Genomic DNA, 26,429 nt, shown 5'->3' on the forward strand with positions numbered 1-26,429 from the left:
ATACGGCGTACAAGTTTGCCGGTTCCTCGTACCCCTCGTGCGTTGGTTTACCTCCGATCCACCTGGCTGCTTCGTCGCTCGCTTCCTGCGCGGTTTCCGCGTTGCCCTTCGATTGTCCCGCTCCTCCCTGCGTTCCGATGCACCGAAGACGCATTTTCCGACACTCGCTCGCCGTATACATCCCGGCGAAGGACTAATAAAAAGATCGGGAGTCAAATTTGAGGGATTTGCGTGCCAAACCAACGAACAGCATCCGGCACACCTTGCGGAGGGCTGCGAAATAGTTTCAACCGCTCGGGGATCCTCTGACGTGTAATTGAAATCTCGGTTAAGGCTGGTTCGTACAGCGACGTTTTCTTACGCTACATAGCTTACGTACGCTGACGTCGACGAAATACAACCGCGAGTCACCGGAAGATCCATGCTTCGTTTTGCAGTAGCCTGCGCCATTTCAAGGCTGCCAAATTCTCCATAGCTCCCCACCATCTATTTTCTTCTTCTCCTTTACAAGGCGCCTTCTCCGTAATAAGCCTCCGTCAGCATGCGGGCACCTCGGCCGGGATTCGAACCCGTCACCTGGCCTCTGGGGATCCCTAGACCGGCGCCTCGCTGTCGGTGAATGGTGAGGCCGAAGGTATGTCCATACACCAAAAACTGAAATCGGCAATGTGACACAGAGCGTGGAGTAAGCACCTGATTACGTCACCAAATGAACCTGGCCTAACTCGAGCCTCGGCAGGTTAGCGGAAACTCAAGCTCTAGCTATTCGCTTAAAATAATAAAAGCGACGCCGAGAAAAAAATGCGCCAATTAAAGACGAATAACTGGGCCAAAGACTCCCGCGCCTCTCCGGCTAACCATTCAAAACTGGAGCGCGTTAGAAACTCCCCAAGCGAGGCAGTTCCTGCAGCAAGCAGCATAACGCGATTACCGCCGAGGCTGCGAAAACAACAGGAGCAAACCTGCTCCTCGGTCCGCGCTGACCGTTGCGGCTGTTGTCCGGGGCCGAATATTTCGGGCAGCCCAAATCGTTGGCCGACAAGTTCTTGCGCGCCCAAAGCACCCGACGCGAAAACTGGTCGCGCGAGCTCGTGGTAGCTCTTCGATTCGATCGCATAGTCCGCGCACACCCATCCTGCATTTGTTGGTTTGGTAAGCGGAGCTTCCAAAGTTGTCCGGTGCGTTTTTCTCCCGTTGTTGTTGTTGTTTTATTTTCAATTAATATTATTTTCGTGGGTTTCTCCTTTGACCTTTTTGGGCCAAGGATTTCTTGGGGTATTTTTTTCTTTCGTTCCGTCATTGTTTCTGTGTTTCATTTTGTTGTTGTTGTTGTTTAACGTTCTAAAATATTTGGGACGACGGTTACACTTTTTTAGGGTGTCATCATAGAACTTTGATGACTTTGACGAGTTCGTCTATTTATACCTTAATTGTGTGTACAAATATATTACTATTATTTTTATTATTCTTGTTCCAAGTCGCACTAGGGCGACAAACAGAAAAAAAAAAACCCGCCACCGACAAGCATCAAGCACGTGCAGTACGCACGCGAAAATCTCTCTGGCAGACTTGAATCCACTCGCGCTTAGTTCACGGGTGCCGAGAGAAAATGCAAGCCTGCCAAAGGTAGCTCCGCGTGCATGCTGGACGTGCTTGAGGCTTGTCGGTCGTTTCTGTTTGTCGCTCTAGTGGGTCTCGGGCATCAGTACTTCTCAAAATGAGGTCGGAGTTTGGGCACCAAACCTCTTAGTCGATGTGAAGCCGCTACCTGGATCCGCTATTGCTGGTGAATGCGGCGGTTAGAGTAGCCCCAAGAGGGCTTTCGAGGTCAAGCGACTGGCTCCCTGAGGAGAACAAAGTAGCGTTCCAGCCGATTCCGCTCAGCAAACGTCAGCCCTCCTGTCGTTTTCTTTAAGTTTCGCTTTACACGCTATCCTTCAGAAATCACATCGCACGTCGCTCCGCAAGTATACGAAAGCGATTCATTTCGCTTCCAGTTCAAGCCTCTTCGCTTTCTTTCTGCGCACAAAATAGGGCTCGAAGAATCGAAGCGAGGATAGACTTGCGGCAGCCATTTGCCCCGAACGCGGAGTACCTTTAATTCCTTGCCCCCACGGAGCCAAACGCGTGACCTCAAAATCACTCTTGCGACTCTCTAGCGGAACTTTCCAAAAAACAAAGTTTGCTTCTTTTCTTTTAAATTTTCGAATTGCTTTACGATCCCCTGCGAAAACCCCTAAATCGCCGACCGGTATTTAAAAAAAATAAAAAAATCGGTTGGTCGAAAGGTTAATCGGTCAATTACTCAGCCCTATTTATTTTGGGGAAACAAGCACTACGACCTAGAGGCTAGAAGACAAGGCAAACGTCATCAGTAGTGGATCCAGGCAGCGGCCCTCGTACCTTACGTGACCGTCGCCGCCAGCGTCCCTAGCTGAGTTTCCCAACGAGCGCGACGCGGCGTCGCCAAGGCCGTGTTCCGAAATTTACTCGATCATACTCCAGGGTAAGGGTTTTGTACCCTTGGCGTTCCAAAACCTACCCACGTCCAGCGTTTTTCAATCTGTGCTGTCACGTGACACGATCCGTCGGAGTAACTCGGATTCATTTGCGTAAGATTTGGAACACAGCCCAAGACGTTTTCCGCTTTGCGGCGCCTCACTTTCAGCTTCGGCGTTTTGCCGCTTGGGGCGGGTCCAGGATCCACTAACGATGACGTCACGCGCAGGCCTAGTCTTCTAGGTAACGTAGCAACAACACCAGGTGACCGAGGGAACGTGCCATTTCCAATTGCCAGGGGCCCAGCCGCTGTCAAAAGACCGTCGGACTCTCCCAGTATAAACGGCCCTGATTGGCCCGACAATCGTTTAATCGTTGCCATTTCGGGCACGCTGCGACGCTTGAGCGACACTAAATACACCACCCGGAGACGGGTTCCAGTTACCGCACGCTGGGACTGGAGAAAAGAAAAGAAATACTAAAAGGGCCTAACAACAGGCTCCAGTGCCCTGTACAGTCCGTTTCACGCTACGAGGGACCACGGGGGAGGACACCAACTGCCCCATCCAATCGAACGCTGCAGCGCCCCTCTCACGGTCATGGACGCTTACGCAGCATTTGGATCGGCTCGCAAATGGCTCGTAACCAGGGGCGGATTTAGAGGGGGGGTCCGGATGTCCTGACCCCCCTCTTGATTTCTGCATGTGTAAAATTTAGGGCGTGAAACGAGGGAGAGGGCGTTCCTAAACATATGGTATGCTGACCAACACCTGACCCCCCCTCAGGAAATTCCTGCACCCACCCCTGCTCGTAACGTATTTCCGTCATAAGATGAAAGAGAGACACTTGTTTCTCCAGAAGCACTCCGTTGCCGCGTAACTTGTCAAAGAGCGATCCCTACGACCTTCCTCGTGTCAATCAGCTCTCCGCAGAAGCGGCGCACTGTGGCGGTTTGTCACGTGTCCCGCTGCTGCGACCCGATTGGGCCGCTGGGGACCGCATCCTTGGGCACGCTACGCAGAAAGCGAGCAGACGCATGCGCCCGGCGGATGACGCGAGGGCTCGCGGGTCCGATCCGGCGAACAACCGCTCCAATTAAGTCGACTCGACACCGAACCGGGGCTGCAGGCTGCCATTTGGAGCACGTAAGGGCCGCCGACAGCCGTTGCGAAACGCTCCGAGAAGAGCGAGGGCGGCACGCGCCGCTGCTTGGCCGTCGCCTCGTGACGTCATACTGGCCTCCGCAATCCGCCTGACTTACGCGATCCGCCGAGAGAGCACAGAGGGCAGAAATGGCAACTTACCCGCCCGATTAGACGTCAAACTAGGTCCGCAATTGGAAATCACGAAACCCGAGTACGCACTGACGCAATTATGCCAAATAAGTAGTCATTCGGGGGAAAAAAATATAAATGTGTGTTCTCCGACAGCAACCAACGCATCGTAACGGCTCTGTTTGTGAGTAAAGGCCCTTGCTGCTTCTTTTTACGAGTAACAACTAAACGAATGACAAAACACATTCCATAGGAACAAAACGGCGTCCTTCAGTTCACTCGTCTGCTGCGCGCCGCCATTCCCTCCCTAAAATCTGCACCGTCACGCAGTCCGTCAGTCAGTGCTTCAAAGAATGTCGCTACTCGTAGGAATCTCTTATCTAGGAACTTCAGTTGTGAGCAAAAAGAAAGGATCGCGCCACCTCTCCTCGTGGGTTTATATAGGCTCAACGGGATGAACGCCGTGACAAAGCACTTTGGCCACTGCTTCATTCCAAGCGTCGGCTGCGGAAGGGAAACCGAGCATTTGAAAGAACATCAGCAAGCTTCCCAACCTAGGGTACACTGAAGTGCCCAGCTGAGAGCTTCCTACATGTAGCGACATTCTTTGAGGCGCCGACTGGGTGACGGTGTAGGTTTTAGGAAGCGAATGGCGGCGCACAGCAGAGGTCTGAACTGAATGACGCCATTTTGTTCCAGCGGAATGGGCTTTGTCATTTGTATGGGTTCTCGTTACTTGTAAAACAAGTATCGAGGGACTTTGGGGTGAACTTGTTCGAATGTTCGAAGCGAATTTCGAATAGGTTTCATCCTCGCAATGCTGCAGAGAATGGGAAGCCCTTTTTCTCGGTGCAACTTTTCGAAAATCCCATCTAAGTCGGGTCACGTTAACCTCTTGAACTTTGGAATGCTAGCTCAACCCGCTCGCGCTAGATTGGGGCGGGTCCTGAAAACCTAACACGCCCAATTCTTTTTTTCTGTTTTGTATTGGCGATTAAAAATGCGGTTCGCTTTTTTCGCACGCCGCCCCGGTGGCTCCGAGGTCAACCGCCACCGGATCCCCGGGTGACGAATTTGAGTCCCGGCCGAGGTTTCCGCATTCTGGCGGAGGCTTTTTGCGGAAAAGATGCCGTGTAACAAACTTTCGACTGTATATGGAAACATTCCCAGGTGATCGAATCTAATCTTCAGGCCTTCGCAGGGGCGTGCCAAATGCCCTTAGTTAATTTGGCACGTAAAAAAACTTTTTACGCAATGTGTGGAGAAAGGGCCAAAGCCGGATTGTAGCCTTTTATGCAGGAGGCAAAGCTTCACTTTCGGCGTCAAAACAAGAGACATCCAGGCTGCAGGAAAACGGGGAGGAGGTGAGAAGGAAGGCCTCTTGAAGGCAACGCAGCGCAGGTGCCGTAAAGCGAACCACTGCTCTTTCCTTTTGCATTTTGCGGGAAAAAGGGAAGAAAAAACGACCGGCTGCTTACCTTCTTTTCTAGTGGGCATATGAGAATGCGCTGAGGGACTATAGAATGGACAGTAAAGACAAAGACGACGGAAAGAATAACACACTTAGGACAAAGGGACGACAGACACTTCTTTCATTTCGCAACAACACAAATACAGTGAATCTCCTAGTGGAATATTCTTGAACCCAACCCTCCCAAAGATTAATAAAAAAAGGAAAAAAGAAAAGGGAGTCACAAAACATTGCATTGTCGGATGGCAGATAAAATGCCATTAAGCCAACTCCAGAGTAAGGAATTCTATCTCACCCTTAGTTAAAATGATGGAAGGCGCCCAAATTATATTGTTAACTGACTTCATGCTCAAGGATTCTATAATTGCTCTGCCAAACCTGTTATTGTGTCCTCCCGAAATTCTCGTTTGCCCGGATCTCGGAACCGCTCGGAACACAGCCACTGCACGTGCGCGAGTGAACGACAAAGGGTTGACAAGATCGAGTCTGCCGGAGCTTTTGAAACTTCCACGTGGTACTCGCGGAGTCGGTGTTTGATGCACCTGCCCGCTCGCCTTATATGTATTGTTTACCGCACCCCAAAAGAAAAAAAATAGACCTCCTGTTCTTCGCATGGGCGGAACTTATTGGCATGTTTGAGTGCGCATCCTTGAGGCTTCTCGCTCGAGTTCACATTTTAGCAAAGCAGCTTAAGGCGCATCCGGCAGGAAAACACTACGTTGATGTTGTACCTCGAAGCAAGGGTTTTTAGCCCATGCGCTGAAGTAGGAACGTACGGAATAACGGCAAAACAATCTCGCTTGTCAATTGCTTTTAGTTCTTTCTGCGCTGTTTTAACCCATTCAATATGACCATCAACCAACTCGCCCAACTTTCCACCTTGTTGCTTTTAGTTGTAGTATTTTTCCGGTGACGGCCAGGAAGGAATCTCTGCACGGTGGATTTCAGAAGATCAGCTGGATAACCAGCCTTGACAAGCTCCTGACGTTGTAAATGGAAGGTTCTTTCAGAAAGGTGAGGGTATGATTTCGTAAAAGGGGAAGAGAAAACAGTCTTCACAATGACAAGTTTAACCGTGTTAAGACAAACACTTCTAAAAAAAATCTTAGGCGTTTATTTATTTATTTTTTTTTCTGTTGAAATACCCTGATGGAAGAAAGTGGAGGCGGATCTCTAGGTATTGTAAACCCTAGGGGCGAAGGATCTTTCTTTGTGAAAGTGAACCCCGACGAACAGGGAGATAAGACTCCGACAATTCTCTCAGGGAAATCCGAGCTTTTATGGATGACTAAATAATCATCCACAAATCTAAAGACTTACCACCCATCAGAAGTGGCTTCCAGATCGCTGTCCCTATATCAACAAACGAAAGGTAAACCTCACTGAGAATAGGGGCTAGACAGGACTTAATGCAGACTCCTTTTTTTTCTGTCTGGAGATCTTCCCCTATTATTCCACCCCGGTGGAATGAAGCTAAATGGCTATTAAGTCCACGAAACCTGTCCCTGAAAAACCAGATGGGTTCTCGAAGTCCCAAATCCCATGCTCGTAAATAGCATTAGAAACATAGTTTAGGAGTAATTTTGTGTCTAAGCTATAGTACATGTCTTCTATGTCTTGTGAAAACATGGCAAATAGCATGGTAAAGGAGTGTAGGGGACTGGCGCGTGATATCAATTCAAGCGAGATGGAAACCCTCAATGGCTGCTGAAGGCAAACACAAGAAAGGTGCTTCTGCAAAAAGAGGCCAAGTGTTTTTTGCCAACAGCCCCTTTCGGAGATGATACTTCTAAAAGGAATTCCTTCCTTGTGAGTCTTTCCAGAAAAGAAAACTCATAAGTACTGACTATAGTAGGACGAACGATGGCTCTCTTCAGCTTTTGGAGGTTTAGCCTGGAACACATATCTTTGGCCCTTGAACGAAACGAACCAGAAGGCCGCGTTTTCAAAGCATCAAAATTCCTTCTCGAGGGCTGCTTCCACCTTACTTTCAAATTTACCCTCGTTCAAAACAACACCAAGAAAAGAACGTCTTGTCTGCTTCCAATAACTTCAAGTGTTTCTGACGAAGGTCTTCAACAGCAGCACTGATGGGAAGCTTACCCGGTCGAAGAGGCGGGTGGAAACAAACAGCTGGAAAGGCTGAAGCGACAAAGTCCAGTCACAGGGTGTCTGAAATTGAGGAAGCCACTCGATGCACACAAGCTAATTGGTGCACCTTTGTGGTCGGAATGTCCGGAGAAAACTTGGGACCCTTCGAGAGTAGTTCCACAGTATCTAACGAAAGAGGCTCTTCGTACAGTAAAACTGCAGGGTCGAACGTTGTTGCCTTGGTGCTGCGACTTGAAGCTTCGACAGACTCTTTCCACCTCATTGTCATTCACTCGCGCACGAGCAGTGGCTGTGTTCCGAGTTTCGAGCAAACGAAAATTTTGGGAGGGCAGAATAACAGGTTGGGCAGAGAAATTATAGAATTCTTCAGCATGCTCAGTTAATAATAATATTTCGGCGCTTTCCATCATTTTAACTAAGGAAGAGATAGAATTCCTTCCTCTGGAGTTGGCACAATTGCATTTCATCTTCCATCCGACAATGCAATTTTTCTGCTACTGAACTTTTTTTTTTGTCCCCGTTCATCGTATATTTACGATATCGCTCCCTCCACTCGCTTTCTTTTTCTTCCTTTTTTTTCTGATTCTTGGCAGCGGTGGGTTCAAAAATATTACGCTAAGAGATTCACTGTAGTTGTGTAACACGGGTTGCTCGCGTCCACCAAGACCAAACTAAATACGATTACAGCGGCGTAACATTCAAGTTGCTTTCTACTGCGCAATGGCACTGCGAGATGGCGCCACCGACCCTTGCGCAAATCGATCTAAACCTGCGCGTGCAGCCGTGCAGTTCCCGGAGTGGACACTGCGGGAGAAATGGCGGCGTTGCTATCGTGTTTAGTTCGTTTCTCGAGTACGGATCGGGGGAGAGCCACTTTTTCAAAGCAGGCTCCTATGTTTTCCAACTGAGTTGTTCCAGTAACGTTGCTTTGTCCTAAGTCTTTTATTATTTCTGTCGTCTTTGTCCAAAAAGCAACTTGCTCCCCAGTTCATACTGTCAAAGCACAATACGTCCTAAATACAAATCGACGGCAAAATTTAAAAAAAAAAATGAAGTAGTTGGGATTTTTCGGAAGTTCCCGCGCATCTCTGCGAGCTCCACCACCCTTCTATCTTCGTTCTGTCCTGTACTGTAGTTCTGTCTCTGCCAGTTTCTGGTGGCCGGTTCTGGCACGAAGGTACAGCTAGGCTTCCTCCCCTGTATAGACAATTTTCGTGTGACGGTTGCCATGTTTGAATATGACTAGGGTGACCATATTGCTCAAGGTTTCAACCTTGAGCAATATGGTCACCCGGAAAAGGGGAGGGGGGGGGGTATTAAAGATAGAGATTGAGAAGAAACGTTTAATGAAATAATTGCTCCTATTTCAAAACGTTACCATATTGCACTAGGTCCTAGTGCGTAGGGAACAGTCGCACTCGCAGTTTAATTGCATGCATTCATTTGGAAGGTGTTTGTGGGAGGTGTTTGTGGAAGGTGTTTGCAAGAACAGTTCTAAATTTTACCCTCTGGGCAAATATTTTAAAGTACCAAAGTTAAGTTCTGTGAAATATACTAGTAACGAGTAGGCATAGTTTCGGTTTCCTTCAATTCGCTTGGTGCCAATTTCAAAACTATGCACTCCTGCGAAAACGGGACATGATTCTTTATTGGGACAAAAAGAAGGCAGAAGCGGACCTCAAGAACGGGAATGTCCCGGCCAAAACGGGACGTCTGGTCACCCAAAATATGACGTAGTTGGGTTTGGCGACAACAAAATAAGTCTATAATATACGCATAATTACAAGAAAAAAGTAGAACAATTGGCACGAGCCCCTTGAATTCTAGCGCCTTCCCATCGGGAGATAAAGTAATTTGCTGTTTCGCCCCAGACCTCAGAATTCACCGTGCCGGCCGCCACAAATCAACGATATATAGGAGGATATCCGTTTTCACCTCAAGAAAAAAGCAAGTTTTGCGCATTGTTCATACGCGGCACGAAGTAGTTCTTAAGAGATTTGATTGTCGGAGGAAAAAGCGATGCTTTTGGCGTTTGGAACGTGTGCGTCTTGATAAGAAAACATAAAACTAATCTACAAATCACCTACCTATATCTCAATTCTTTACATAAAGGGGGAAATGAGTAATGCTCCGCGAGAAGCCGGACTTTTTTTTACTATGGTTCTTGAGGTGAAAACAGGTATAGATATTAGATATAGGTAAGCAGACTGTACCCTGACAAGCCCCACACCCCCCGTACCTTGGGAAGGGGCGGTGCAATGATTTTCAGACTTTGGTCAAGTAACTGCGGGAATTAATCTGTGTCGCCTATAAAACGAAAAACAGAAAAAAATTCCTGTACCCGCTGTTTCTTTTTCTTTTTAATGACACAAATTGATGGTCCCAAAGTGCCCCTCAACTCTCACACCGTCTTTCGCGTGACGTCTCTGGGGGACCACCTGGTTTGTTTCCCGCCATTCCCTCCGCGATTGTCGACTTTTCGAGGATTGGCATCGCCGAAGGTCACGGCGAGCGAGCGACGTAGAAGAAACGCCTCGCCGTGGGGCTGCCGGCGAGTGTAGCGGCGGAAAGGGACTGGTTTTGTTGACTTCCGCGTCTACTCCAGTAACGTGTCACCGTAGCTCCCGTAACAGGCACACGCGGCTGCGAATCGGCCAATAATTCGTGTGTGTCTGTGTTTTTTTTGTTTTTTTTGTTTTTTTTGTTTTTTGCCTCCGCGATTACGTAACGGACTAGGAGTTCTTCGGTAAAATGTGGCGCGTTTGTTACCACTTGTGGCTAGACAAACGATATAAAAGAAGAAAGACGTTTACAAATTTCTGTAATGCGAAATTAGAGCGCAGCTCTTGAGGAGGAAGAGGGGAGGGTACTGAGCGGAGGGTATGCGCCCCCGTACCCTCCCTTTCTACTCCTTAACGCGCTAAACTTGGCGGGGAAATTTTCCTGCTAAATTTGGCGGGGAAATTTTTCTGCTAAATATAGCGGGAAAACCTTTCCGCTACATTTAGCGGGGAAATTTCGCCGTTAAATTTAGAGAAAAAAAATTCCGGCTATATTTAGCGGATTAAGTTTCCCCGCCAAATTTAGCGGGGATATTGACGTCACGTGATCTCAACACGAATTCAGTTTCCCCGTTAAATTTAGCGGGGAAAATGACGTCTCATGACTTCGTGTCACAAATACAGTTTCTCCGCTAGATTTAGCGGGAAAATATACGTCACATGACCTCAACACCAGTTCAATTTCACGCTAGATTTAGCGGGACGGTTACGCCGACGGCGACGCCGCGAAACGCGGAAACGGGCGCCTGAGAGCTGCGCTCTAAAATACAAACTGCAAATTCTTCCGAGGTTCAAATCGTCGCAGACGGCCAGACATGGGCGAGGAAAGGCGCGCAGGCGGACCTGAACCGGTGCGCGCCACTGGGGCAAGCCCCTGGGTCGAGGTCGTCCCTGCCGCAGCGGAACGCGACGCGCACAATGACTGTGCGCATTCTTCCTGCAAACAAGCGCGGCCGTGCACGACAACGAGCGACTCGCAGCTGCTCCTTCTCCGCCCACGCGTGCCCAATCGGGCCAGAAGACCCGTTCCGCCCGAGGCCAGCGTCTTCGGCATCCTATCGCGAGGAATATCGGGGGCTACCCTCACTTTATCATTAGAACGGAATTAAACGCGAAGGTGCGAGCGAGCTGGACAAGTATGGCGAAAATAATCCCCGGAGGAAAAACGCCTCGTGTTGTACCTTAGGAAAGGCTACAAGCGCGAGCTCCTTGCTCTAGGGCACATCTCGGCGGCACAAGCTCTCGTGCATCAAGGGCAGCTGCCAACGCTATGAGCTCGCGCTTCTGGCCTTCGCTGCGGTACAGCATAAAATGAAGAGTATAGGTGACTGGTGCTCGACCGAAAGATTTGTATTTGTCCCCTTCTCCGGAGGTTATTATCGTCGTTTCTCAATTATTAAAAAAAAAAAAAAAAAAAAAAAGGATTGCGTACAACAATGCCGACGTGAGCGACGCTTTCAATCGCTCACGTCGCCAATAGCTTCTTATCGTTCGGACAGGAAACTATTTTGCGCGTGCCTGGGAGGTTCGCCTTCCCCTGCCGCCTTGTTCGAAAGTGTCCGGAGGCAGCCCGTCTGTCCTCACCCGGAAAAAGGCGTGCCTGATGAGCGCGTCACGGCCCACCCGGTCCCTGTTTGTAAACGAGCCGACAGGTGCCACGTGGCCCACGTGGGAGGGCCGCCACGAACGTACACGCGCCTCGAATGACGCGCACAGACACCGCGAACGCTGTTACATCTCGCAAATGTCCACATAGCGGCCCTGACTGGAACGCGCCTGGTGCGTTTACCGCACCAAATAGTCGAATGTTGATCCATAATAATAGTGAAAATAATTAAAAGCGTACAACTCCGTAGAATTTATTTGAAACGTCTATTTTAATGCAGATGCAAGTTTATCTTCGGAACAGACACTTCTATCGGACAAATCCCCCCTCCGCATTGTCCTGACGCGCCTGTTCTTCTTCGTAGTCCGCGTCTTCCGGGCTGCTTTCCCCATCATGTATAGAACATCAACCAACTAGCCTAGTTCACCATGTTATCACCCCCTCCGACAGTGCCGTATAAACCACCAACCTTTCAACCCGTAACGGATAAACAACTCCATCGTACCCACATTCCAACGCAAGTTTACCCGAAAATTCCCGATATTGGGTATCCGCCCCCTTTTCCGCCAAGAACAAACAAACAAACAATAAAAAAAAACAAAAAAAAAAACAAGCCAACAAAAAAGAAACAAGGGGACGAATTACCTTATGAGGCCAAAAATGCTGAATTCACCCGAGTCAGCAATGTGGCGAGTTCGATTAAAAACAGCGCACAACGGACAGGACAACAGGAGAGAAAGGAGACAACACACCACCACATGAGCGCTTCTGTGTTCTGCATGTTTCTCTCCTGTTGTCCTGTCCTTTGTGCGATGTTCTTCATCATGTTCTTCCCCGAGACAGGGGCTTTCTAAAGCACGACAGAAACACGGAAGAAACCCCAGATAAAAGACGGATGCTTCGTGCTCCTGCTCTTTCGAGTTGACCTTCCTTTTTTCGCACATGAGTCAGAAATGGCTCAGTAGGGAACTACCGAGCGAGGATTCGATATTGCCCAATAATAGCCCAATATCCAACCATCCGATTTTCCAGCCAACTACAATGATATAAGTAGCCCAATTTGTCTATTGATAGCCCACCCTGGCAACCTAAAAAGAGGTACCTCGATTTCCGCCCATTATGTTAGAGAAGGGCGTCATGCCATCACCGAGAGCGATCCTGGCGGTGTGGCGGCAGCGGTAGTGGATGTGACAGACGCCTGTTCTGCTGCAGGGAGCTCTCTAGCGCCCCAGGAACACTCGGCAGCGTTACAGCGGGAGGGGGGCATAGGTGCGGACATCGGCGGTAGCAACGAGTTTCCCGATATGCCCACATCATTGGCGACGCATTAATATACAGCAAAACATCATTTGTAAGCTCTGTATGTAGCTCTTGCCTAGCTTACTTTGCGAGAAAACGCCGGCATCGCTCATTATATAAAGATAAATGAAGTTGACAAGCGCTCGAGAAACTTGAACTCGTGGCGGCAAAACGAACACGCCTTTCGTCCGCTTTCCTTATCCGCTCTCTTCCCGTCGGGACCTCCGATGGGAGCGCTCAGGATTTCCCGCGTTCTGCTCCACCTTTTTCCCCTCTGGGCCTCTCAACTCGTCAAACAAAAAGTTGGGATCGAAGTTGACGGAGCGCACCGATTGGGCTATTACGACGATGACTTGGCACTTTTTTCGCCGACGTCCAATCGACGTGTTCCGCAAACTTTATGTGTTTGACGAGTTTAATGGACCTGGCCAGGACTCAGTTGGAACTTGGGACGCTAGCGATCATCGCGTTCTCTCGTACTTCGAGCATCTACGCTCAACCACCGGGATCGCCACATCCAACAGCGTGACACTCCGCCTTCTGTGACGTCATTTGTTGCCCCTTTGGGACCATTTTCGATGCGTGGGCGGCATTGGACGCTAAAACGCAGCGGCCGGAGACGCCTTCCAGGCAGCGTAGTAATTGAGACGTTGTTCCTACATGCACTTTAGATTTCCTTTCGCAGGTCCCCGTCACGGGTTAAAGTCGTCGCGCGTTTACGTGACTCGACTGCGTTGACACCAACGGTCAACACAGTCGAGTGCAGTGCGATTTGTTTCCTACCTGAAAAAGCACCGCGCGTTCATACGAGCGAGTAATTCTCAGCAGCCCCGGGAAGGCTCGACTATTCTTTAACTCAGCTACGGTCGTCGACGGAGCACCTCCGCGGCCGCAGCAAAGCTCAAAGTTTCGTTCAGACCAGTGCTGGACTAGCTAGAGGAGAAGGCGTCACGTGATCGTTAGCCGATCTCGTCCCAAGCGCCAACCAGGCCGAAGCTCGACGATACTGTGGTCCCCGCAACGCGGCAGACGCCTCCGTCTTGGCGACGCCGCAAGCTAGCGTCGCGCTCCCGTAGCAAGAAGAGCGCTACATCTTGTCTGTCTGGCGTTTCCTGTCTTATTAATGCACAAAAACGAAATGTATCCAATCAGTGGTGTTCTATGACTGTACTTAAGTGTACTTATATTACCCCTTAAGGTCTTCATAAAAATATGTGTATACTTATTTTATTTATTAATGTCTCAGCGTTAGTACACACATGAGAGGGAAAAGCTGGCAGCGTCCGTCTGTGGAGAAAACAGTGGAAAGGGAAGCGCGCCGCGTAGAGAGGAAGAGTGCAATGAAGCTAAAAGGCGAGAAGGAGGCGACGTCACGGGGCGGGAGCCAATGAGCGCCCGGGTGCTGGGGCTAGTCTGAACTTGCAGGTGTTTGGAGCGAGTATGCGTTGGTCTGTGCTACAAAATGGACTGTGAACCAAGCACTACGAACTCTGGTCCAAGTAGGCGGCCAAACAATTAAGGGAATATCCGTCAGTAAATCCATAGAGAATACTTTGGCACGTGACCTTTGGGAAACGCCATACACGATCGCCTTCGGGAAACGCTAACACTGACCCGGTGACGAAGCCAAAAAGAGGCAGCGAAAAATCCAGGAAGCAGAAGGGAAAGCCAAAACAGAAAAGTGAAGGAGTCGGCGTTAGCGTTTCCCAAAGGGGGACGCGTATGGTCATAGGCCAACGTATTCCCTATGGATTTACTGATACATCCTCCTTTATTTTTTATTTATTTATTTATTTTGAATGACCCACAAACAGCTTGATGCCTTTGGTGCACTTATCGATGTCAGATAGTGGTATAATTGTTCAGACACGATGCAAAAAGAAAAAAAGAATCTGAACAAAGCAATGGTAGCAACATCTATTTCTTTTTTTTATATTTCAAGGTACAAAGGTACCAATTTTGAAGGTACAAAGCGCACGGCAGAGGGGAGATGGGTAAAATTGCATAGGTAAGTCCACTAAGAGCGTTTTATCCTAGAAAGAGACTGCTGACTGGGGGGGCGGACTTATGGGTCAGACTTGGGGATCCGGAGGGGGGGGGGGGGGGGGGGGGGGGGGCGGGGGAGGCTGCAAGGATTTGACGTCACGGACGGATGTGACGTCACGGACGGATGTGACGTCACGGACGGATGTGACGTCACGGGCGATGCAGTGGCCAGCTATATCTTGATCACAATAATATTTGTCATTTCACAAAAGCCTAAACATTTCTTTCTAGAAAAGGCTCGTATTTGTCTTCATAAAAAAGTCACCCTTGCATTGCGGGGCCTAGGCAAGGGCGACAGTTTGACCGTCATAAAATGCAGAAACACGGTGTCCACGATGCATTATCAGTGCGACTGCGGCCGGTCGAAAGAGGCTCGTCGCTCTTGTCGGCAGAAAGCAGACGAGATGACGAGAGCTAGGAGCTGCCATTCCTTCGCATCTCATGCATCGTCTCCTTCCGGCGACGAGCACCTGCTACTCGACTTGAGGCAGTCCACGAAATCATGTTCAGAGCGGGAAGGGGGCAGAAGGGCTCACGGGGAGATCGTTCTTCGGGTTCTTCGTGTGCGACGGGAACGTGCCAAGCGCTACAGGGGAACAAGAGCGCTCGCCAAAAGAAACGGGAAAGAAGAGAGCAAAAGCCAAAGAAAGATGTTCGCGGGTTTAGTGAGAACGGTCATGGAGCCTGGGAGACTACCTCGGAAAAGGATGTATTCAAACTCCATTCCGTTAAATGGATTTTGAATAGTCTGTCGTTTTTTTTTTTTACCGTCGTTTTATTACGAGCACTTTGGTCGTGGGTTTTGACTGTGAAACTTTCCGAGCCTCGTGGAAAAGTTGCGTTAGAAAATAGAAAATTCAAATAACGCGAATGTTTTTGGTGTATACGAAGGAGGCACACCTCGTGATTTGAGAAGAAATGTCCTATGGACGACGCATAGGGTTATTATAATGTAGTCTAAAGGTCCAATTACGCTGGTGTGCGGTTTCAAATTGAAGCGGACAGCAAACAGTCTGAAATTAAACTCCGGCAATGCATTTCCATGGGAAAATGCGAGTGCATTTTCTCCCTGCTCTCGATTAAAAGAGCAAATATCACGAAGAATTCGTAAGTACTAGGTCGCTTGGAACTTTTCTCAGTCACGCAGACGAAACTATCGGTCGGATACGGCATTTTTTCTTTCAAATTCGGGGCATTCAAAACGGCGCTCCAATGGCTTCGTACATCTATTTATGTACACTGTCCGTCACTGTTAACGCGAACACGGCACCGGCACTTTTCTACAGGGGGTTTATTCGCCAAATCAATGAAGATAATAATAATAATAATAACCTCTAAAATTGAGAGACACGTCAAGAACTACGTACTACCACTGGGTCAGTCCCTTTCTGTGCATGTAGACAATCAAAATAAAGTGAAAGCGAAATAATGAGTGCGGCAACACAAGGTTAATAAACAGGCGAGTTGGTTAACGTTACACATGATGCGAGACGACGGATGACAAAGGAGACACGGGACAAACAAACACGTCTCGAAATGAGGGTGTTTGTCCCTTGTCCCCTTTGTCGTCCCTCGTCTCCGGTTAGGATTATGTGTAATGAGTGCCACGTGCAATAAATAACAACATTCGGGTTATTTACTCTGGTGCTCATGTATGGGTGCAAACGTAAGTTTGTTCTAGCGTTCGAAACTCATATCTGCATCCTCGAAAACTTTTAAAAATGAGAAATACCAAAAACATCTGACCGCCAGAGAAATTCAGCGCATAGAGAAAAACGCCTTTCATAATGCACGTATTTTTACTGTTCTACACGTCTTAACAACTCGTAAATGGGGGTCATTTTAGTGGCATAGAAATCTCGAAGATTACCAATATTAGCGTCATTATTATTTCTAATTATCAATATTAGCGTCAATGTTGGCGTCAATGTTGGCGCTCTTCGCACAAGTCCGTTCTTTTCCATTGTTATTAAGGAATTTTTAAATAGCGTACGCGATTTTACCGCACGCTAGCGCTATATATTTAGCGCTTGCGTTAGCGCACGCTACAAAAAGGAGTTTTAGAATATCGTTCCTCCGCCGCGACGCGAAAAACCCAAACATTTCGCGCTTGCAACGCCACCAAGATACAGTAACACATTTTATTTCACACATGAAATTCTGTAACTTCAGAGAAAACTTTTTTTGTGTGTGTGTGTGTGTGTCAAGAGTAGTATTTTAGATTTGTTTAAATACGAGATTGCGACGCGAGCGATCGACCGGTCGTGTCCGCTTGCGTCGCCTCGGCAAGAGAGGTCTCGTGTACTGACTGACCTTCGCACACACACTCTAAAAAAAGCCCGTGCGTCTGCTTTCCCGCACAACACTCGGAGAGCCAATCACCATAACTTACGAAGGCAGATGAGCGAATGACGATGCCGAAACATATGTTTAGACCAAAAAACGCAGTCTGAGTTGTGACATTAACCAATGCAAGCGTGACGTTTTGCAATGCTTAATGTCACAACTCAGACTGCGTTTTTTGGTCTAAACAGATGTTTCGGCATCGTCATTCGCTCATCTGCCTTCGTAAGTTATGGTGATTGGCTCTCCGAGTGTTGTGCGGGGAAGCAAACGCACGGGAATTTCTTAGAGTGTGCACCATACCTTCACCGAGAAAAATTCGCAAGCGTCGTAAGCATCAAGTTGGCGGTGACCGTTGCCCAGCTTAAAGGGACACTGACACCCCCCAAAAAAATTTTTTTATTTTTTGCCAGGCGCTTTATTATGGTGTCGGAGGACTACCCAATTAATATTTTGCAACAGAGTAGCGTATTTCTTTAATAAAGCCAAAAGACGCAACTGCTCGAAACCGAAACCGAAACCCGACGGAGGTCGGAGAAGTGGAGAGAAGAGAGTGACTGGCGGAAGTCACGTGGCTACACCCGACCGTGCGGTTTTTTTTTTTTTTCTCCTCTCCGGTAGCAGACGACACTACATGCGGCGTGCGATGCGGCGTGCGGGAACTGCTTGTCGTGCGATTCTTTTGCAGTTATGTTTGTTTCGCTCGTTGTTCTGTACTCCAAGATGAGTTGTTTTGTACATTGAGGAGTTCGAGATGAGCAGTGAGTGCCCGTGGTGAATTTCCATGATCGGCTCCGAAAAGAATAAACCCAAGATGTTGCGTGAAGAGCTGGCCACATGTCCTGCATCCGAAAAAAAGTGGCATTGTGCGACAGAGTTTCCGAAAGATCAACGGGATCGGGACCAATGGCTGGCTGCAATTCCTGTAGAACATTTACGGGCACCTCGGAAAGCGGACGCTACCTGATTTATATACTCCTTGCATTTTGTGGAAAGTGATTACATTGAGTTCGCAGGTGTCAAAACGGAAATCCCATACCGTTTAATTTAGCGAAGTATCGTCCACAACATTTGTTTGTTATTTTTTTTTTTGTTCGTTTCTTCAGTGATGATTGTAAAAAAAAGAAAAAGATATGTAAACATAAAAAAATGATTGAAAAAAAAAAAAAAAATTCTCGGGGGATCGAACCCGGTCCTACCGCGTGTGAAGTGGACGTCTTTCCCACTGAGCTACTGGGGCATCTCGTTTTGTTGGATGTCTTTCCTTAGTAATAATTCAGCCGGTAAACTGTAAGTTGGAAAGTTTGCTGTCGATTTTTCTCTAGCAAAAGCACTCCCGGGTCGAAGTCGGGAAGCACCACGCTTTGGGGACATTCGCACCTAGTAAATAAATCGTGCGCGTGCATATTCACCTCGAAGTAGACACGTCGTGCTTGACGTTTGCGCGAGCGTTGTCTTCAGCCACGAGAAGGGAGCGACGGCTCGGCGACGTCTTCGTGCAAATCGGCTTGGTGGCCGGGCGTGTCGTACGGGATGAATACCAATTCTTTTGATCAGTCCCGAATTTCTCTTTTAACGGTAGACAGAATTCGCCGGTACCGCGAACGACAGTTCTGAAATAGAGGTCCCACGCCCGTCGTCCGCTGCCATCGCCGTCCCCGCGAGTCCCACGATACGCGAAACAACGAACGCACAGAATGCTTCCGGTTGCCTGTGGAACTTTTTTTTTTCAATCAACGTAATTACAGCTTTTTAGAAGCCGCGAAAAATGGGCTTCATATTTTTTTTCTATTTTTAATATTGAGTGTGTGCCTTCAGTGACCCACGACTTTGATTAAATTTGGTGGTCGCATCGATACCTTAGAAAACGGCCCGTGACCGCGAAAAAGAGAGTGAGCGAGACTCGAACCGGCCAATTCTTGATCGGCGGTTTTCGGGCGGAAAGAAACCGAATTTCGAGCCGCAAATTCTGTTCTGGGTAGTTGAGCTCTCATATGTCACGTACAACTAAAAACCTCGGCGAGCATAAATACCCTGTCAGTGTCCCTTTAAGGGGTGTCCAAACAGGACACTACAAAACGCACGACTCCGACAAATCGTGAAAATTGAAGCGGACGCTTCTATAGGAGCGTCCGCTACAATTTTCACGATTTGTCGGAGTCGTGCGTTTTGTAGTGTCCTGTTTGGACACCCCTTTTCTGGGTATTCCAAACCGAGTGCAATACCATCCCGTATTGAAAATCGCAGTCGCGAGGATGCCGCCGACGTCGCGGTCACGATGACCGCCCCCGCCATTTTCGTACTGTGCTCGTCTTGACTCTAGCCAACTTCTCGCGCATCACAAATCCTCCTGCGAAGAGCGCAAAGGCTCTTTGTGTACGCACGCAACTACCGAAAAATAGCGTGCGCAAAACGCGGTTAGCGTTCGGCGCATGCGCAGCTGCGCGGACGCTAATCTTTGCGTACGCAAACCCTTTCCGTACGTTATGAACTCTCCTACGTCACGCCGCGGTGGTGGCGCGCCGGACGCACTTCCGGTCTGGGGCGGTGGGCAGAAGTCGCCGTGCCAGACATGCATTCCTGTGTTCCTTTGGAAGAAACGAGACAAAAAACCTGCCTTCTCGTCAAAATGCTGCGATGGGGGCTGTACCAAGAGAGTCTGGAAAGGTTTGAAGGTCAGTTTTCATGTGTTTTTGCCCCCACCGTTCGTCCGAGGACGTGGATAGTAGCTGTGAAAGGGGCAAACCAGACGCTGTCGAACTACGATTGCGTGTGAGGGCAACATTTGTGGTCGCCAGATGTATTTGCTTTGTTCCAACATGAACGAGAGAAAACCGCCAAGTTGTCCGGACCACCCACGGGTTCAGTGCGTCTTCAAATTCACACGACCGCCTGATCGTTCGAACTTTCGTCTGCTGTTTCAAACTTGTCTGCTTTTTGTCGTCTGCTCGTTCAAACAAAAGCGGCCCGTCGACCAAACTTTGACCCGGTGATTGCAATAAGAAGTAATTGCAGGCCTCAAAAGACTTAAGTAGGCTCGGTGTAAACAGTAGATACAAGATGTTGATCATTGGTACCGGTGGCCATCACCGACTTGTTACGCTTGGTCTGTTCCCACTTCCGATTTTCAGTATCGACGTCGATCATCGCCGTTACCTTCTACACTTTTGCAGCACGAGCAACGTCGCGACCGAAAATAGCTAGAAGAATCTCATCATGCTTTTGGCGTCCATTCTGCGGCGTTAATGCGAATGAATCGCCGCACGTCAAATTATTTACGGAAAGTTTAGCGGCATAACGAGCCTTGATGATTTCGCTCAGGCGATTAAAGTGGTAAGACATTGCGGTGAGGACGTAGAATCGAGAATTCCAACACGGAAAAGAGTATGCAGACTCACACAGACGCCGACAACGTGACATTCGAATGGTTTGTTGACGCGGGACGCGGTGCTTCTTGCCCGCACTCCAATGCGCATCCGTTTGAACTGTCGTCTGCTCTTTCAGACTTGGCTGCTTTTTGTCGTCAGGTCGTTCAAACGACAGCGGCCCGTAAACCAAACGTTGACCCGGTAATTGCGATAAGAACTAAGTGCAGGCCCCAAAACACTTTTGAAGGTTGGTTGGGGTGAGTAGGCTAAGTGTAAACAGATACAAGAAGATGTTGATCATTGTTACCAGTGGCCATCACCGACTTGTAATGCCCGATTCTACTTGCTGTTTTCAGTATCGACGTCCACCATCTCAGCTACGGTGCACGCTTTTGCAGTCCGAGCAACGTCGCGACTGAAACTAGCGAGCAGAATCTCATCGTGGGAGTCAGGCTTTAGCGCCCATTCTGCGGCGTCCACGTGAAATGAATCGCCGCACGTCACATTATTCACGCAAAGTTTTGCCTCGTTAGTTTTGCTGAAGACGCTCAAGTAGTCAGACATTGTTAGGAGGACATACAATCAACAATTCCAACGCGAAAAAGAGCACGGGGACTCCCACCGACGCCGACAACAATGCAATTTAATGGCTTGTTTATGGGCGACAGCGGGCTTCTTGCCCACCATCCACCGCGCATGCGCGGCGCCGGTGGCGTCCGCTAGGGGCGCTCCGGTTTGTTTGTAAACATGAGTTTGTGTATATACGGTTTTAGTGGACCGTGCAGTAAAGTTTTGCGTACGCTAAGAATTTCTGGGTCGGGGGTGCGCATCCGCAGAACGCAAGGCTAGCATAATGCGTATACGCACGCAAGGCTGAGGATTTTATGCTGCGGTGTATAGCGGGGCTAGCGGGCATCGCGGGAAGCTCTCAAGCTTCCCGCAATGAAATCACGTGTTGTTCAGATCGCCGTGCAGCTGAAAGAGTGTATAGTGAAAATGTACATGGCTCGCAATGTGCCTGAACGCTGCAATTTGCTCAATGCTAAGCCTCTTCGCGCAGTTCATCGCCGACGGACGAAGGACTCTTCAAGAAATCGCCCAAGTTGTCGCCGTGCACTGGGCATCAGCAGGTCGTGGATTTCTTCCCGCGATAGCATCGATAAAAGGCGCCGTTTCCGCGGGATGATTGACGGAGGCTCTGTGATCGAATTTGGTTACGCACTCGTAGCCTCCGTACCCCGGAGAAAAACGCGCTTTACCAGGCAGTTGCCGGCTTGATTTAATTTCGAACAGAATTATCGGACACGTTTTCATTTCCAACATTTCTTTCGAGGAGCAGCACGCGGAATTCTACGGCTCTAACAAATTGTTCACAAAGTCCCGCAGGAAAATGCACGAGAAAACTGTCACCGTATCACCGACATACAAGTGTTGTTACGCATTCTGGGTTGTAGGATGTGCAACAGACGCTGATAGAGTCCATCCTAGGCAAACTCAGTTAGTAACCGATGAGCGTTTCATTTCAAGGGTAATCCACCCGTTTAATGTTCCGGAAGCTCCGGCGACATTTTGATAGTCACCGAATTGCCTCAATGGACCTTTTCCACATACCGACGGCACCAGGCGGCGGCTGCACGAACTAAAAATCGAGGAAGTGACCTACCTGTGCTACCAATCGATAATGGGAGCTACGCTACCAATTTCTTCGCTCTCTGAGCAGCGGCGCCTACCCAACGCGACTTTAAAGAGGGGCATCCGTGGCGTCCACCCAAACATCGTGTTTTCCTTTCCGTCGACGTTCTTTTTTTGTGTAACACAATTATATATATGCTGCAGTTGCGTGTTCTACTCGCTGATATACAGCCTCCTTCCGAATTTCCTCGATTTTTCGTTCCGACTTCCGCCGCTTGGCATCGGGCGCTCGCGCGTGCGCAGAACGCTTCTCGGAAAAGGTCCATTGTTTCGACAGAACACCACTCCACTAGTAACCCAATGCAAGTCACAATAATTTTGTTTCGAGAAGTTACAGATGTTTTAAATTTGGTCCGAGAGGCTGAGAGGCTCAACTGGTAACGCCGAAAACATGACGTCGCAAGTAATATAAGCAATATGGGCTCAGTACAGCCGGTTGCCGACCGGTTAGAAGTACGATGCTGTGAAATGAATGTTGGATAAACTCGAGCCAGCAGAACAAGAAAAAAAAAAAAAAAAAACATGCTCAAAATGTTTTTTTTTTTTTTTTTTTAGATTTTCTGTTTGATTCGCAAAGTATACATTTGACGTCAGCGCACTGGTGAGTGCGAAAAAATTTGAGCGTTAGCTTTGGCATCACCTTCATCTTCCCTTTTCTCGATAACTCTTACGAATAAAGGAATAATAAACAGCACGCCGGAAGGTAGTCAAAGCATGCGTTTAGCTGAATTAGCTAAAAGAAAAAGAACAAAAAAACTGCCGGAGGGTCCAACGATAATTAAAAACGCTGTGTGTCAACTGGTGAGCTAGCGGTTTAGTGGAATGTTTCATATATCCTTCGTTCTTGCTAGCCCAGCTCACAACTGTTGATTGCGAGCTCTGCTAAATGCTGGGTGTCGTCGGTATCCAGTAGAGTTCAGCTGTGCTAGACGCAGCTGTGCTTTTGCGGGCTTGGTCAATATTGTCAGTGTTGGGTTAAGTACATCTAAAAAGTACTTGAAATACAGTACAAACTAAATGAGAGGCTATGTACCTCGAGTAATGTATTAACTACACTGCAGCACAATGTATTTGAAGCAAAGTATTACAAATACAACGAACATGTGAAAGTAAAGTACAATTACCTTTTAACAAAATCTTCCATGATGTCCTTTCATTTCCCTGCACTGTCTTTTTTTCATATATACATAGCTTAAAGGGTTACTGGGGGTGCATCAGTTATTTTCGGAAATGGCAGAGCATATTGGATAAAGTCAAGCGGCCAAAGAGTAGGTTTACTTTCGCTGAGGAGCTATTTAACACATCCAACATTACAGGGGACTTAATTGTACCGGTCTTACAGCCCACACCCAGAGAAATGACCGGGTGACGTTTTGAAAGACGATAGCGCGTTTCCTCATAACAATACGTCATTTCTTTTTCTTTTTTTTTTTTTCTGTTTAGGTTTTGTTAGAGTGAATTCAACTTTATTTGGAAAGCCAAGAACACGAGCGCGTCGTTTTCAAAAAAGCTTAATTTCACCGAGACCAAACTTGGGGAATGTATGCTTTGAAGTCGGGATCGTCGTACTTTCCTCGGAAAAAAAAAAAAAAAAAAAAAAAAAAAAAAAAACATTGAAGTAAAATGTAAGTACATGTATACTGGGAGAATGTATTTCAAGTAAAGTACAAGTTTCCTAAACCTACTTGAAGTAGGGCTTTAAGTAGAATCTACTTAAAGTACTTCCCAACACTGATCATTGTGCATCTGTCTGTCGAATAAACTTTGTGATTACTGTTGTTCATTCGGTTCCCCTTCGACAAGAATACGCGCGTATGTTTTGTTGCTCGAATAGAGCCCATCGTTGCAGAAGCTTTTTTTTTTTTCTTTTTTTTAAACGGGAACCAAAATTATGGTCCCCGTTTCTCCCCACCTTCGGAACCCGTTCCCGTTACCAGTTCAATCGGTTCAGGGAGAACACGTTACAGTTAGCAGTTTCGAAACTCGCATTCGTACATTTGTCACTGACATTATTTCGGTTCATTTGGAGACGAAATTAGGCTAAACATATTAAAACCTCCCGATCGGGACAATGACGAGCCTCGGAATCTATCTAAGCCTATAACTTAATAATGCGCAAAGTTAAATGAAAAAAAAAAAAAATAAAGTTTGCTGACCAGGGTTCGGGATTGCAAGAAAGGGCTAACGAAATGTGTGCGTGCTAAAACAGCTTTCAAAATAATTTCGTTTCCTCTTCTACTTCGTAGAAATTGGAGCTGAAACCAAGATCATAAGAAAAAATTCCTCGGTTCTGAGAAGTGTAGTTACAGGCGCTTCACGAGCTTGCCTTATCTGTAAAAAAACAATGAATGTAAACGGAAAAAAAAGAAAAAAAATCGTGATGGCGAATGCACGTGTAAAGTTCCATTTGTCTTAGGTTTCTACTTTCCAAAATTAGTGGTGCAGACCTGAGCATCGCGGCACCCGTGACTAGAAAGCCGGTAAGCTCCTTGGTTCTGGGGAATTTTACAGGTGGGGCATTTTCGAACTCTAGATCGAAACCTGGAAACGCGTCCAAACTGAGCGTTTTTTCGGAACGCCGTAAAATGCTGCCCGTGCCTTATATTTTTCTAAAAAGAGTCGATTTAGTAGTTTTCGATGATGCTTAGCAAGTTTCTCAGTAAAACCATAGGTTTATTTTCACTAATTAATAAATCTAATTAGTAAATTATCTCGCCAATTAGTTTGTTTCTGCAATCCTTGACGCCCGCCAAGGTGGGTACTTCGTTCCCGCAATGAGTCTTTTTCTCTTTAACATTATATTTTTAAGGATTTTACAAAGCGTTCGCAGAAGCAGCCTGTATATGATGTTTGGACAGTTCGTATTAACAATTTGTGTAAACAAATATATATATATTATTATTATTATTTTTATATTGATATTTTTTAATAATTATATTACACTAAAATTGGCAAATTACGAACAAAACTAAAAAGACCACAGATGTGTCTTCAAGGTGGCTACAAAACGTAATAAAACGAAACGCAAATCACTATTATCATGGTTGATAAAGAAGCTGTAAGCATATAATCGGAGAAGCATTATGCTAACCGAGTTCCAACATATACGAAAGACATAGATACGACAACACCAATATTCTCATCATAACAGAATACTCAACAGGTGTCACAGACCCTTCGTAGAGGCCGTCGCGGCGTATCGCACGAAAAAAGCACACCGACCGGCTACACCTTGAGAAAGATTCGTCCTAGAGTAGCACTTATAAACTCGAAAAAAAAAATAATAATAATAATAACAACAGAATTCGCTTTTTGCGCACACAAGTGTAACCCGCTTATCTCCTGTCAAGAACCTTCCCAAGTAAGCTTACCAGAAATTCACAAAGCAAAAATCGCCAAACGTATGATCTGGAAAGCGGTGAGAAAAGTCAACTCGCGCAAAACGCAGTGTTTACAGCCAAACGTTCTCGCAAACCGGCGGTAGGCGTGAGCGCCAGGCGCTCGCACGCATGGGTGTCACGACCCGGAGCTTGCAAACACAGCACCGGGCCGGGCTTTTGCTGGCAACTGCTTAACACACCTAACCTCAAGTCCGTACGGCAAAGAGAAAGCCGACAAGCTGCGTAAAAATGCAAACAGCTGCGCTCGCGATCGCCCTCGCTTCTCGTCGCACTTAATCCTAATCCGACCTAATTAGACATTCCTACAGTATCCTACAGTAAGCATAATAAATCGAATTACTTAAACCGTAAAATAACGGTAGACGTTGACTCCCGCGCTGAAAAGCATAGCAGACGATCAAAGCGGACGATCCTAGCAGACGATTCTAGCAGACGACGTAGCTGTCACCCGCTGGAGCAACGCGGCTCGGCTCACCCTTTAGCTTGATGAGGGCTCGGCGAAGGGTCGATTTCCGTTTGGCAAAAGCACAAGGCCCGATCGGTGCCCCGGTGAGGCTCCGTAGTTGAGACCAGCCGCGGGGTTTGATCGGAACATCGGACTCCGTACCGCAGCAATCCCGGAGCGTCGACAACGGCGGAGCAGCATCCCGAGACGGCATATCACGCAACAATCAAACACTCCCGCCGCACTGATCATGCATTTCGCCACCAAACACTGCGTTCACGACGCGACACGCTCACGGTAGAACCCCGACAC

The 26,429-nt window shown here is 47.8% G+C and overlaps 1 protein-coding gene across 1 annotated transcript in view; it reads right to left on the minus strand.

The window, feature by feature from the left end:
- LOC8037775 (myocardin-related transcription factor A) overlaps positions 1–26,429 on the minus strand; it is a 238,807-nt gene that overhangs the window by 212,035 nt on the left and 343 nt on the right. The gene's annotated exons all lie outside the window — the stretch shown is intronic.

Source organism: Ixodes scapularis, unplaced genomic scaffold, assembly GCF_016920785.2.
Source record: "Ixodes scapularis isolate PalLabHiFi unplaced genomic scaffold, ASM1692078v2 PGA_scaffold6__148_contigs__length_123643588, whole genome shotgun sequence".
NCBI lineage: Eukaryota > Metazoa > Arthropoda > Arachnida > Ixodida > Ixodidae > Ixodes > Ixodes scapularis.